General features: G+C 41.0%; 1 protein-coding gene and 1 long non-coding RNA gene across 2 annotated transcripts in view; one reads left to right on the top strand and one right to left on the bottom strand.

The window, feature by feature from the left end:
* Positions 1 to 500: 500 nt before the first annotated feature.
* On the bottom strand, positions 501 to 1,728 carry LOC131279123 (uncharacterized). The gene is made up of 2 exons (XR_009186456.1): positions 1,591 to 1,728; positions 501 to 641 (listed from the first exon to the last, which is right to left on the bottom strand). It is a non-coding gene; the product is annotated as an uncharacterized lncRNA (long non-coding RNA).
* Positions 1,729 to 1,764: 36 nt separating this feature from the next.
* RHBDD1 (rhomboid domain containing 1) overlaps positions 1,765 to 12,774 on the top strand; it is a 164,275-nt gene continuing 153,265 nt past the window's right edge. The window contains exon 1 of the mRNA XM_004453879.5: positions 1,765 to 1,879. The gene's annotated coding sequence lies outside the window, so the exon portion shown is untranslated. The remainder of the gene's footprint in view (positions 1,880 to 12,774) is intronic.

Below are 12,774 nucleotides of genomic sequence, written 5' to 3'. Positions count from 1 at the left end.
ACTGATTGATACTTTTAGCCTTGCTTCAGTGAAAGGATGCCCATGACTGCCCCAAAAGTTAATGCTTAAGATTTTTAATTATCATCCAAGTAATTTTTGTCAATTTAAATGGGACTTAAGCATAATACAACATGCTGATTTCAACAGGAACTTTCAAAAATTCTAGTCTACATTATGAATCATATAGAACAAAAGGGAAAGTAATTTTTGAAAAAAAGCAATGTCTATGGTGTTTTTCACTGATATTTGAAATAGGATATAAGTGCCTAGGTACAGTTTTAATCCTTACTTATATAATTAATTTTTATGAAATTACTGTATTAAGACATCTTGATTAAGAGGACCAAAGGGGCCACCTCTGTATTTGATATATTAAGATAAGGACGAGAAAAAATGATGGAATTATCAAAGGATGCAGGATATTAGAGAATAGACAATAGGATTGGTATTAATTGAATTGATGCCTATAATCATGAAAAAGCAGGATAAATGGAGACCACTTCTTTTTGAGAAATTTATTTTTAATTTTTCCTAGGGAAATAAAACATTTTATAGACAATTCACCATTTTTTCCTTTTCTGTTCAATTGACTTCCTATTCCCAGTAATGCAGTTTCTCATTGCCAGCCAAAAGCATATTGCCTGTAGAAAAAAAAGGTAACTTTTGTAAGGGCCAAGAGAACCAACACTTGTAATTTGCTAAGGTTCTTCTCTATACTCTATACATGAATCAAACTTTCATTTAAACTTTAAGCTCCAACTAAACATTTCTATGAAGAGTGGTTGACGGGACTAGTTCTTCCAATACACAGTAATACAGTAACACAGACAATCAAAATTCTTGTTTTAGGTACTTTTTGATTTACAATAGCTAAACATAGCCGTCAAAACTTCTAGTAAATACACAGCAGCATAAAACCATCATCTCCAACATTTGGATTCCTCCTTGGAAGAGGCGCATCTTTCCCCTAGGTATGAGAAAATTCTGTACCAAATAGACTTTTTAAAAAATGTATTAAATCAATAGAGCATTAAAACACTTGACACTTACAACTGAACATAAAATTTGTTCTACAGCAGATGCAGAAAACAATTAAATGACATCAAATGACATTCGGAACAACATACGTAACTCCTAATATCTGAAATGGGCAAACAGACTTCGAACCGAATTTTTTAGTCTTGAAACGTATACCCATATCCTTATTACGTTGCCCTACTTTATAACCCGAGGAATCGCTATTGCTGTCCTGCTGTCCATAGTTAATTTTGTTTCTCCCAACTCCCATGTCAGCTTCGCAGTCGGTATCTGACTCCCACATGCAGAAACTCCGAGCTTGTGGCTGGGCTCGCAAGGGCAGAGCTCCGCAACCTCAACCTGGCCCCAGGCAAAGGCGCCCACCGACTGCCAGGTCGGCTGATCTCGGCGCGCGGGGACCCACTCACCCCTTCTCCCCATTACGGCCCCTCGAACGCAGGCCGCTCGTGTGCTTTCAAGTGGTAGGCGACCAAACGCCATTTATGGCACGAAGGAATATTGTTATTTACGACCCGCACGGTGCTTGCTGAAGGAGTAGAGGGTGCAACTCACTTAGCTGCACTCCTTGCCCCACACCCCCGGGGGACTCCGAGCCGCCGCTGGCACGCGGTCCGACGGCCCACACAGCGGCGAGACGGCGACCGCGCACAGTCCGGGTTGGGCCTGCGCCGCGGCCAGGCTACTCACCTCACGGCCCTCCCATTCCCCACCCGGCCCCGCGAGCCCGGTAGAGAAGCCGTGCACGCCCCCTTCTCGCCTCCTCCCGTCTAGGATCGGGCGTCCGTGCGTGATGACGCACGCGTGCTCGATGGCGTGAGGACGCAAGCGTGCCGTAGAGAGCGTGAGTTTCGCGTCTGTTTGGCCCCTGTCGCGTTACCGGCCTTGCGCCGGGTCGCTCGCCGTTCTCCGCGGGCCGTTGCGTCGGCGGCGGGGCTGAGGCTGCGGGGCGGGAGTCGGCGGCACCTGAGTGGCCAGGGCGCGGGCGGGCTTGGAGGCACAGCCTCCCCTTCCTGGGACCCGCAACAGGTCCTCGAGCGGGGACTGCGTTCCCTGGGGCGACTCAAGCGGGACTTCCGGGGTCCACTTTCCTTCGCCCCCGGTCTCTGAGGCCTGACCTCACTGGGAACGTTGTGCCGAGGCGCTCGGAGGATGGGTTTGGCTCCTTGGGAACGTTGGAGGCTTCCTTTTTAAAAGCAGGAAATTAAAGCGACTCGCTTCGGCAACACAACTTAAAGTTTCAAGCGCTCCCGGCTCATTTACTTTCTCTTTCTGTGAATAAGTGTATAGCTAACCACACTCCCTAAAATAAGCTCAGTAGTGATATTTATCTTAAGAGGGGTGGGAAATTAACCTAAGTGAATTTAATCCGTTCTTTCCCAACCTTTCCCAGCCTTTAGTTAGATGTCTCCAAAAAAAGATATGCTTGTTTTTCCATACCAGGCATAAATTTATGTATGAAGACTCAAGGTTACTGTCAAAATGAGTTATTGCATAGCCATGATTCGGGCATGGAAAGGTGTGTAGGTCCCTCAGCAACACACTAAAGGACACACTTTGCTCCCCCCCCTCCCGCAAAAGTCTAATTTCCTAGGTTTATGTCATTTTTACGACTCTCATTTCTGTTAGTCTGGCTGGCTTGGGAAAGCAATCTTACAGAGTTTCCTAAAGCATGGTCCCAGGACTACTAGCTTCATCATCTGGGAATTTGTTTGAAATGCAAAATTTGGGGCCTTACCTTAGATTTAACTGAGAAATTATTTTAACAAGCCTTCCTGTTAATGCCAGTGTATCTGAGTGGTAAAATATGAGAACCCCTGGCTTAGTGATTAAGGACACCCATTGTGGAGTCACACATACTGAAATGAATCCAGGAAGAGCATTTCCTAGATGTAGACCTCTGGGCAAGTTACTAAAAGTTGCTTCATAGGACTGTGAGTATTCAGTGAGAAAATGCATGAAAAAGTGCTTAGCACGAGCACACAGAGAAGACACTCAGAATTGAGATGTTATTAAATAAACTTGCTAGGACTGCATAAAAGTTCATAGACCACACTGAAAGGATTCTTTGTTGGATTAGCTCTGAGTTGTAGTACATGGATATTGTGACCAGGCTGCTGCTTAGGGGGCATTTTGTTTGCTCATTTCTGGGTTCTCAGTTATGTTTTTTTAAAAAGATTTATTTATTTATTTAATCCCGCCCCCGGTTGTCTGTTTTCCGTGCCTATTTGCTGAGTCTTGTTTCTTTGTCCGCTTCTGTTGTCGCAGCACAGGCAAGTGTGGGCGGCGCCATTCCTGGGCAGGCTGCACTTTCTTTGGTGCTGGGCGGCTCTCCTTATGGGCGCACTCCTTGCACGTGGGGCTCCCCTACGCGGGGGACACCCCTGCGTGGCAGGGCACTCCTTGCGCACATCAGCACTGCGCATGGGCCAGCTCCACACGGGTCAAGGAGGCCCGGGGTTTGAACCGGGGACCTCCCGTGTGGTAGACGGACGCCCTAACCACTGGGCCAAGTCCGTTTCCCTCAGTTACGTTTTATATAGTCAAGATTGTTGGATACCAGATCTTCAATTAAAAGTTGTACCATTACAGATGGACTCATATCAATGTTATTGTGACTATAATATTTTAAAGAGTAACAATTATTTATCATGTAAAGAAGAGTTTTTAATTCTTTGCCTTTCCAGTCTCTTCTGCCTTTGGCCAGGAATCTGATAAACAGACAGGCCATGTATATGGAGTAGCCTTAGAATTGAGAAGGCTTACGGAGCAGTGACTTGCATTGAAAAGATGGGGCTGAAAATGTTTTTACCCTTATCTTTCTTTCCCATCTGTCATACAGTGCCGTGATAACAAAAAAAGATCTCACATCCACTCTTTATCCAAGAGGATCACAGGTGTTAAGGTGGATCTGCCCTCGAAAGACAGTTTGTTAGGTTGTCAAAAGCAGTGTTTTCTAACATTTCCCTTCCCTTTACAGGGCCAGTGGGGGCAGGTAGAAAGAGAAATATTCAGGATTTGAAGCAGCTACACCAAAGTTTAGACTCATTCCAGTGTTGAGAAGGGTCAGTGCCACACCATGGCCTGAAAAACATGGCATGCCTTGAGTAGAGTGCACTGTTTCCAAGGCCACGCCATGCCTCCTGGGTATTATTGTGAGAAAGTTTTCAAATAAGCACGATTCGTTTTGGATACCAGCTTCTGTAATTTTGCTAACCATACAGCCAAAATTAACAATACACTGTCATGAAACAGTTATTCTTTGAAGGCCCCAAACATTTTCTTCGTCAGGTCTGAGAGACAGACATATAGACCTGCTTTGAATCCTGATTCTGCTACATACTGGCTGTGTCCATTAGACAAGGTACCTTCTCCCAGTCTTAATTTCCACTTGTATAAAGTAGGGGTCACGGGGTGTGCCTTCCTCAGGCCATTGAATTAAATGAAATAATGAACAAAACATATCCACCACGGGCTAGGCATGTAGGCTCAATAAATGTTGCATTTTGGGAAGGGGAAAAAAGGTATTTATCACCTCAAGCCTAACTTGTCCACTGCATTTATTTCCTCATAATATTTTTATAAACGAGGTAATGTTATTTCCTAACTGCACTTTTCTTTTTAAATGATAAAAGATGCTGAAGTGAAGAATCAAAGCTTTCACATTAAGAATTCTTGTGAGTGGGATTTACAAACTTGTTCTAAAGGAACATCCAGGGTTTTCAGCATGTTAACCTGTATATGGCTCTTATGGGGGGGGGGGGTGAGTGATTATTTTAAAAAAACAAAACAAAACAAAAACTAGTCGGCAATCTGACCCATATTTGAAAAGAACAGAGAGTTTTCTGTGCACATTTTTGAGAATTCATCTGAGTGATTTTCAAAAAATCTAAGTTGTGACAGCTGTATCACTATTCAAAGCTATTTAGTATTTTAACTGACTCTTGCTTAGCATTACAAATGACTCAGGGAAAAAGAAACTAGGAGTCAGTGGAAATACATTACTTGTGTTTACCTTCCCTCTTTTTCGTTGTATGAAAGCAGCTGGTTTGCTTTTATATGGTAAAGTGTTTCTGAAATAGTTAATTTTTGGTTAATAATGAGCTTTCATAGGAAAAATAATTTCAAATGCTAAGTATTTGTTAGATTGTTATTAATAGTGATGATAGAACTATTACATTGTCTTTCTTTACCCATTGAGGAGGGTTTCCTGGTGACAGCTGGAGTGTGGGGGAGGGGAGTCACTTTCAATCAACCAGCTGCTCTGTGCAGCATCATGATGGTGATATTTCAAAGTCCATGGATAATTTTGGCTGTATTCAGAAAAGAAAATGTATCACATTTCTGGGAAGCAGTAGATAGTGCTCAAGAGCCCTTTGGGATCTAGAATATGGCCAACTAACAATGTGTGCATTCAGGTTTGCATGTTGGTGTTTTGTACCATGTATTTTCTTGGACATTGTTACATGCACACCGTAATTATAAAGCAATAAAGCGTAGCTCCATGGGGAGGGGCCTGAGGGAGGCTCATTACTTTGAGAAGAGAAAAGGAAAATGGAAAACAAACTTTGGTGGTGTGCAATGTGTTTTCACAAAATAAGCTATTTCATTTATTCTTCACAATGACCCCACCAAGTGGAATTTTCCCCATTTTATAACTAAAGACTTGGAAACTCAGCAGAATTGATTATATGATTTGCCAAAGCACATATAATAGTAAGCGATGGCATCAATATATGACCCTAGATCTTCTGGCTTCAGCTCTAGGAATGTTGTCATTTTACCAACAGCTGCCTCTCCATGGTGTTAACTTGCTTACACCTTTGTAATTCAAAGTCACACTGTCAATAGTTATGAATGAAGTATATATATATATTACAATGACTTCAATATTTTATAAATTGTGTGTGCATGTATGCATGTGTGCCTGTGTTGTCAGCTACTTATTATTTTGTGGGTTTTTTTCCCTTGAGTAAAAATTCTCTTGTGTAACACTGTAAGAAATTTTGCAACATTTTTTGATGTCACAAATACCAAGACTTGCAAATGTGTGATGTAATAAATCAGTTGTGATTCCAAAATTGAATAAATGTAGAAGTAAACATTCCGAATACTGCCCATTTACTCCCTCCCTTTGTATGAACATATTCAGGAAGAGCTCCTCTTTTTCTTTCAAGTTATGTGAATTTTGTATTAATGAAGGGCCTTTTGCTTTCTAAATTTCTACCCTGTAACTGTTGTGTTCATGCAGTAATGCCTTCAGGCAAATTTTGTTTCTGTGAGTTGGCCTTAATCGTTTTTGACTATGATTTTTTAAGGTGCATTTCATCTCGCTTCCCACTGCCTACAGGTTCATGCCCACCCCCAGTATTTTCTTTCTTATTCTCTCTCCCCTCAAAAACCATACAAAACTTTAAAACTTATTTTTACTATTTTCCCTAACACACCATACACCTTTACTTATAGTCTATCCTAGTTCGACATCACATGGTAATGCTGCTCTCTGTATCTCTGCTTCTCTCATTTGGCTGTGGTTTTCTGAAGGGACCATGTTTGTCCCTTAGTAGATGTTCAAATACTTATTAAATGTAAGTATATAGACAGAGAGATAAAATCGTAAAGTTAATAGTAATTGCTGTAGTTCCACATTTATTGTTTTTTCCTCTGGGCTCATGAAGGAGGAATGTGGTGGTGTGTGTCTGATAATAAATTGAATAATGGTGAAAATGAAGGGGGTAAATATCTCTCTAGAGAATCATACAGACCTGGAGACCAAAGAAGACTCTTATTCAATTTTCCTTTTTTGTGAGTGGATGAATCTAGATAGTTCATTGTTCTAAAGTTCTAGTCAGAAATGTTCATTAAGTGATAACATTTTTTAGTCTTTATTTTCAGTGAAATGCAAAGGGTGAAAGGTACAGTGTAGGAAATCCTTAGAGGTATTCTTTGAAAACATCAACTTTGTGTAAATAGAGGACAAATTTTAAACCATCTCTTTTTCCTTTTGAGTTAACATTCTTCATCCCGTGTTCAAGTTTATATATAAATTAAATAATATGACCTTGAGAAATCTTTACCTAATTTACACGAAGTTGCTCTTCTGCTCCCTTAACTGTTCACTCTTTATCTCTTTGGGAGTAGCATTCTGTTGGAGACCTTATATAACCTCCAGGCTTTGGTTCTCCTATAGACTCAAGTGCCGTACTCGGTGGAAAAGGATGCTGCTGATGCTCAGAATAAACAGAACAGGGGCCTGCTCATCAGCCCTTGGCAATACTCTAGGATTCTGGGTAGGGTTCCTTGATATAAGCAACAGAAACTAAGTTAACTAAGTTATTCAGATAACTTATTCAAGAACAAGGAATCTATTGGAAGTGTATAGATAAGCTCAGAGAATCAGCGGAAAAGCCAAAAGCACCAGGCCTTGGTGAAGGTCAGCAGCTAGGTGACCTCTCAAGGTTTGATAGAACGAGGTAGATATGGAAAGCTACTCAAGTTACTGCTCTAAGGAGCATCAGCTCCAAAAGCTATTGATGTTTGTGTTTTTGCATGAGTTTCAAATTCCATCAAGTCTTCCTATCCCAACTTCTGTTGTTGTCATCCTTAAATCTGTGTAGGAAAGGGCACTTTGAGTGACAGTCCCCCTAAGACCACATCCAAGAAAGGAGGAGGGGAGGTGGCAAGATTCCTCTTACTGAAAAGAATGAGATATGGATGCCGAGCAGTGGAAAACCAGAGGCTGTCTCCTACCACCTGGCAATTTTGTGGATGACCCCTGTCCTTTGTGGGAACATAAACAACATCTTCGAAGTCTGGCATGCTTTTTCAAACCCTCTTGACTAGTTGTGCTGGATTTTAGTTACATAAATAATTCACTAACAATTCTTACACAGATTAATTTAACTGGGGTGGGAGTACCTTTCACTTTTTCATTGACTTTAGATAGATAAACAAAGGTGAGACTGGCATTACTTAAATCCTCTTGAAGGGAGTGATCTGGGGTGCTGGCATTGCAGGTCCCTGTGTGACTTGTGGTTAAGGACCTGCGTCTGAAGGGCTGTCAGTTGGAGAACTTTAATGAGCCCTCATTACACTAAAACTTGTGGTTTGTGAGAGAAGGAGCGGCTTATGATTGATATTGGAAATCATAAGTGGTGATGGATCCGAATTGGAGTTGGCACTAATTCACCTCGCAGTGGAGAGCAAAATTCAAGATTATATACAAACTCCAGTAGTTTCATTTTTCAGACATTATTTTTCATGTTTAAAGATAGTCTAATCATTTCTGTTAACACTCTAACACTTTAAAAGGGAGGGGAAAGTAGAAATGTTGCCAGCTGACATACTGAGCTTTTTTTCCCCCCTAAAATGGAGGCTCATTAAAATTCTCAAATCATCAGATAATTCTTGACAGAAACCCTGGTTAGAGATTTTATTGTAAAATTTGTTTTAGTTAAAAAATCATTTTTTGCTTTCATGTGCTTTCCACATACCCTATTGTGCTGTCTGAAAAATGTATGTGTAAATTGAGCCACTTGGTGAAGTTTAAAAGTGTAGAATCATAAAGCCCTGGAAAATGCTAATTGGTGACTATGTTACAGAAAACACTTTAAAGCTATTTAAATATTTATTTTTGGAGGTACCAGAGATTGAACCCAGGACTTCGTATGTGGGAAGCAGGCACTCAACCACAGAGCTACATCCTCTCCCCAATGAGAGCTGGTTTTTTCGTTTGTTTGTTTTGTCTTTAGAAGACACCAGAGATTAAACGGGGTCCTCATACATGGGAAACAGGTGCACGACCATTTGAGCTATATCCACTCTCCCTAAACTTTTCATTTCTTTGTTTATAAGAAAAGAAGCACTATCATTTCCTAAAGGGTATAAATACATACCCTTTCTATATATAGATGCACTGTTCCACATAAACAAATGAGCTTCTGTTACCTCTTTTTACAGGTGAGAAAACTGGAGATTAAAGGTGATACTGCTGTTGTGTGGTTCAGCTGTTGACCAAAGACCATGCCCTCAGCCATTGTCCTGTGCTGTATACATTCATATTATAGCTCTGCATACAATTATGACAGAAAACACTGGGACATTTCTTTTCCCAGAGCCTATCTGTTTACCCCCAGTTCCCTGACAACTTCTTTATGTTCTGAAACTGTTCAAATGTGCTGTATTATCCATCATCTTGTGCTTTCTGTTTGCTGTGAAGGTGGTAACAGCTCCTAATATTGCCGCAGTGTCCTGTGAAGGCTTTTGTCCTTTATGTCTTAGCACAGGCTGACAGTTTTTCATGTTGAATTCAGCAAGATTGCTTTTTCATTTAACAAAGCTGAGTGTTGCTTTCTAGGTGAAAAATAATTAAATGCTTTTAAAGATGTATTTGATTAACAGGAAGCTGATCTGTGTAAATTAATTATAACAGTAATGATGTCATAGCCTTGTCTTTTGTTATTAACCAAGTAATTGACCAGAAGTTTGGAAGCTTATTGTAACTGACAGTTAGTAGTTTGACCTTGTATGCTGTCTAGAAGTGAAACATGCACAGTGAATGTAAATGCAGTTTGTTCATTGAGTTGCATATGTTATCAGAGCATCTGATCTTGGATTCTTAGCTTTTATTCTTCCATTACTTCTGTGCCGAAATTGGTGGTGAAGGATTATGTAGTCAAAGTGAATATTATACTTATTTCTCTTACTAAAAGCATCCGAGCAAACACAGATATTGTCTGTGTCCTCAAATAACTATAATCAGACATGAAACCATGGCATGTTTAGGACATACAGTCAAGTAAACAAATGCCAAAATTAAATGAAACTTGTTTTTAAATTCTGTGTGAGAGAAGATAAAACAGCTTTTGGTAGAGAAGACATAAAAGTTGAATGTGGGAGCATATTTGATAGGTCGAGAAAGAATTTATCCCTTTTCTTTCTAAGTTGTCCAAGGGAGTTAAGAATGTATGGAATTTTGAATTTTTTTTTCTTTTGTTTTTAGGAGGCACCCGGGAATCGAACCTGGGCCCTCCCATGTGAGAAGTAAGCACTCAATTGCTTGAGCCACATCTGCTTCCCAAATTTTGAGTTTTTTGAATGATGAGAGCCTTTAATTTTTTTGGATTGTAGGAGTAAATCATGGAGCTCAGAAAAAATCAGAGGTGGGAAGAGATAGTAATGGCTAACAACTGGCAATTCCTAGGTACTGGTTTATCCTTCCTCTTTTATACTTTACACTTTGATGTTATGGTTACTTCTTTGAGAACATGACATATGCATTCCCAGAAATCAACACGCTGTGCAAAATCATGAAATAAAAAACATAGGGCTAATGGGAAAAATGAGCTTTGAAGGACAACACCTAAAAACTTTGTCAGTGGCACATTAAAAAGAAAATTAGGAACCAAATAAAATGGTAATGTGGTTTTACATATTTTAAATGTTAAGAAATACCTAAGTACTACAATAAACTTGGCACTTGACCTTGAAAATAGGGGATGTTTCCTTGTAGAAGGGACCTTAGAAGGATTGCAGTTTATGTTGTCAAGTGGTAGAATGAGGGTTATCTGAAATCTGGACAGAAGAGTTGTGTCTGCAGATGTGGATGGGTGTGGCTTATAACACACTCTGTGAACTGAGGTAACCGGTCCGTGTTTGAAGTGTATGCGTGTGTACATTTTGTGCATTTCCTCTTGGCTTTTTCTCAACTAGGTGCAGTTTTCTGCATTCATGTAGCATTTCTCTCTGAATAAATCGATTATAATTGTTGACAGAGGGGTTCTTGCTTGATCGCAGGAAAGAATTCAAGGACTGAACTAGGCTGCAAGATGGTTCATTTGGGCTGATATTCCTTGGGTAGGGATTTAGCTTCTATAGTTGCCTGGAGAGAGATTATGGCATATCCTGCAACTCTAACTCCAAATTTGTTAATGAAACTACTTCCATCTGTAAACCACTCATTTTCAGGTTCAGAGGTGTTTGACAAGTCAGCCCTTGCTGCATGAGAAAAATTTAGGACTGTTAAGTTTAATAGTCATGGCTTTAATGGTTCCCCTGAAGGGTCAGGCTACAGGGTAGCTGGGTTCAGAGCAGAGTAGGGCTTTATTGTGAGGCTTAGGTTTACCAGGAGTTTGATTTGGAATTTAGGAATTCTTGCAGGGGAGAGCTAGTGGGATCCTTTGGGTTCTAGAAGCTTCTGCAGCTGATGGGGCATATACATGGTGAGTGATTGCCCCCAAATAAATTTGGAAGTTTCTTCAACTAGGAAGAAAGAGGCTGCTATTGCCCAGGGGTATGAAGGCCAACCCTAAGCTGACTGGTCCGAATTCTTAGAGAAATAGGCAATGGGTTGGAGTGGTCTCCCCAGTGGACTGGACCAGGACACTAGCCTCTCTGAGACAAATGGGGTGAAAGGCTTTTGGACTTTTGGTAGCCCTAGGGCTGATGGGTTGGTCAGAGCTGTTTTTGGATCATAGAATATCCTTAGTTTTGCTTCTCCCAGTCTAGATTATCATTTTCTTCTTTTTAAGGGCTTCATACAGTGGTTTTGCAATTTTCCCTTACTGGGGAATCCAGATATGGCAGTAACCAGTGATTCCAAGGAATGTGTGGAGTTGCTTCTTCTTGGAAGGGAAATCTCCAATATAGCTTGCATCCTGCTAGCAGACAGCGTGGTGGGAGTTAACTGGAATCCCAAAAATTCCACTTTTTGTTGGGATATTTGGGCCTTCTTGGGTGAGACTCTATAGACCAGGTCACAGAGAAAGTTTAAAGTGGTGACTGTGTGGGCATATGAGTCTTCTGCTGAAGGACCACAATTTTTTATTTTTATTTTTAAATAATATTTGTAGGTATGTACCACATTTTTAAAAAAAGATTTATTTATTTATTTTATGCCCCCCGCCCCCGCCCCTGCACGCATCAGCACAGCCCATGGGCCAGCTCCACACTGGTCAAGGAGGCCCGGGGTTTGAACCGCAGACCTCCCATGTGGTAGACGGACACCCTAACCACTGGGCCAAGTCTGCCGCCATGGACCACAAATTAAGAGATCATCTACATATTGCAGGATTGCCCCCTCTGTCCCCCCCTTGATAATTCCAGTTGTTGCAGGTCCAGTTCCAGGGTATTTCCAAATAAGCGAGGGCTATCTCTAAATCTCTAGGCAAGACAGCATTGAGTTGCTGTATGGGACTATCTGGCCATTGGAAGGCAAACAGGAGCTGGCTGCTTTTATGAATTGGGACAGTGAAGAAAGCATCCTTCAGGTCCAAAACTGTAAACCATAGCATGCTTGCTGGTATCTGGTTAAGAATGGTATATGGATTGTGCACCACTGGATGTACTAGGTAGACAAATGAATTTATAGCCCTTAAATCCTATAGTAACGGGTAGGTACCATCCCATTTTCAAACCAAGAGGATTGGGGTGTTACATGAGGATTGGCAAAGTTTTAAGATACTGGCTTTCCGGTACTTCTTTTTTTTTTAAAGATTTATTTTATTTACTTATCTCTCCCTACCCCATCATTGTTTGCACTTGCCGTGTCTGTTCATCTTCTTTGTTTCTTTAGGATGCACCGAAACTGAACCCAGGACTGCCAGTGTGGGAGGGAGGCACCTAATCGCTTAAGCTACCTCCGTTCCCTGCTTTGTTACGTCTCTTATCGTGGTTTTCCTCGTGTCTCTTGTTGCATTATCTTGTGTCAGCTTGCCATACCTGCCCATTGCACTGTCCTGC

The sequence above is a fragment of the Dasypus novemcinctus genome, chromosome 7 (genome assembly GCF_030445035.2).
Source record: "Dasypus novemcinctus isolate mDasNov1 chromosome 7, mDasNov1.1.hap2, whole genome shotgun sequence".
Taxonomy (NCBI): Eukaryota; Metazoa; Chordata; class Mammalia; order Cingulata; family Dasypodidae; genus Dasypus; species Dasypus novemcinctus.
Note: the sequence above shows the minus strand (reverse complement) of the source record. Positions and strands in the feature narration are given on the sequence as shown.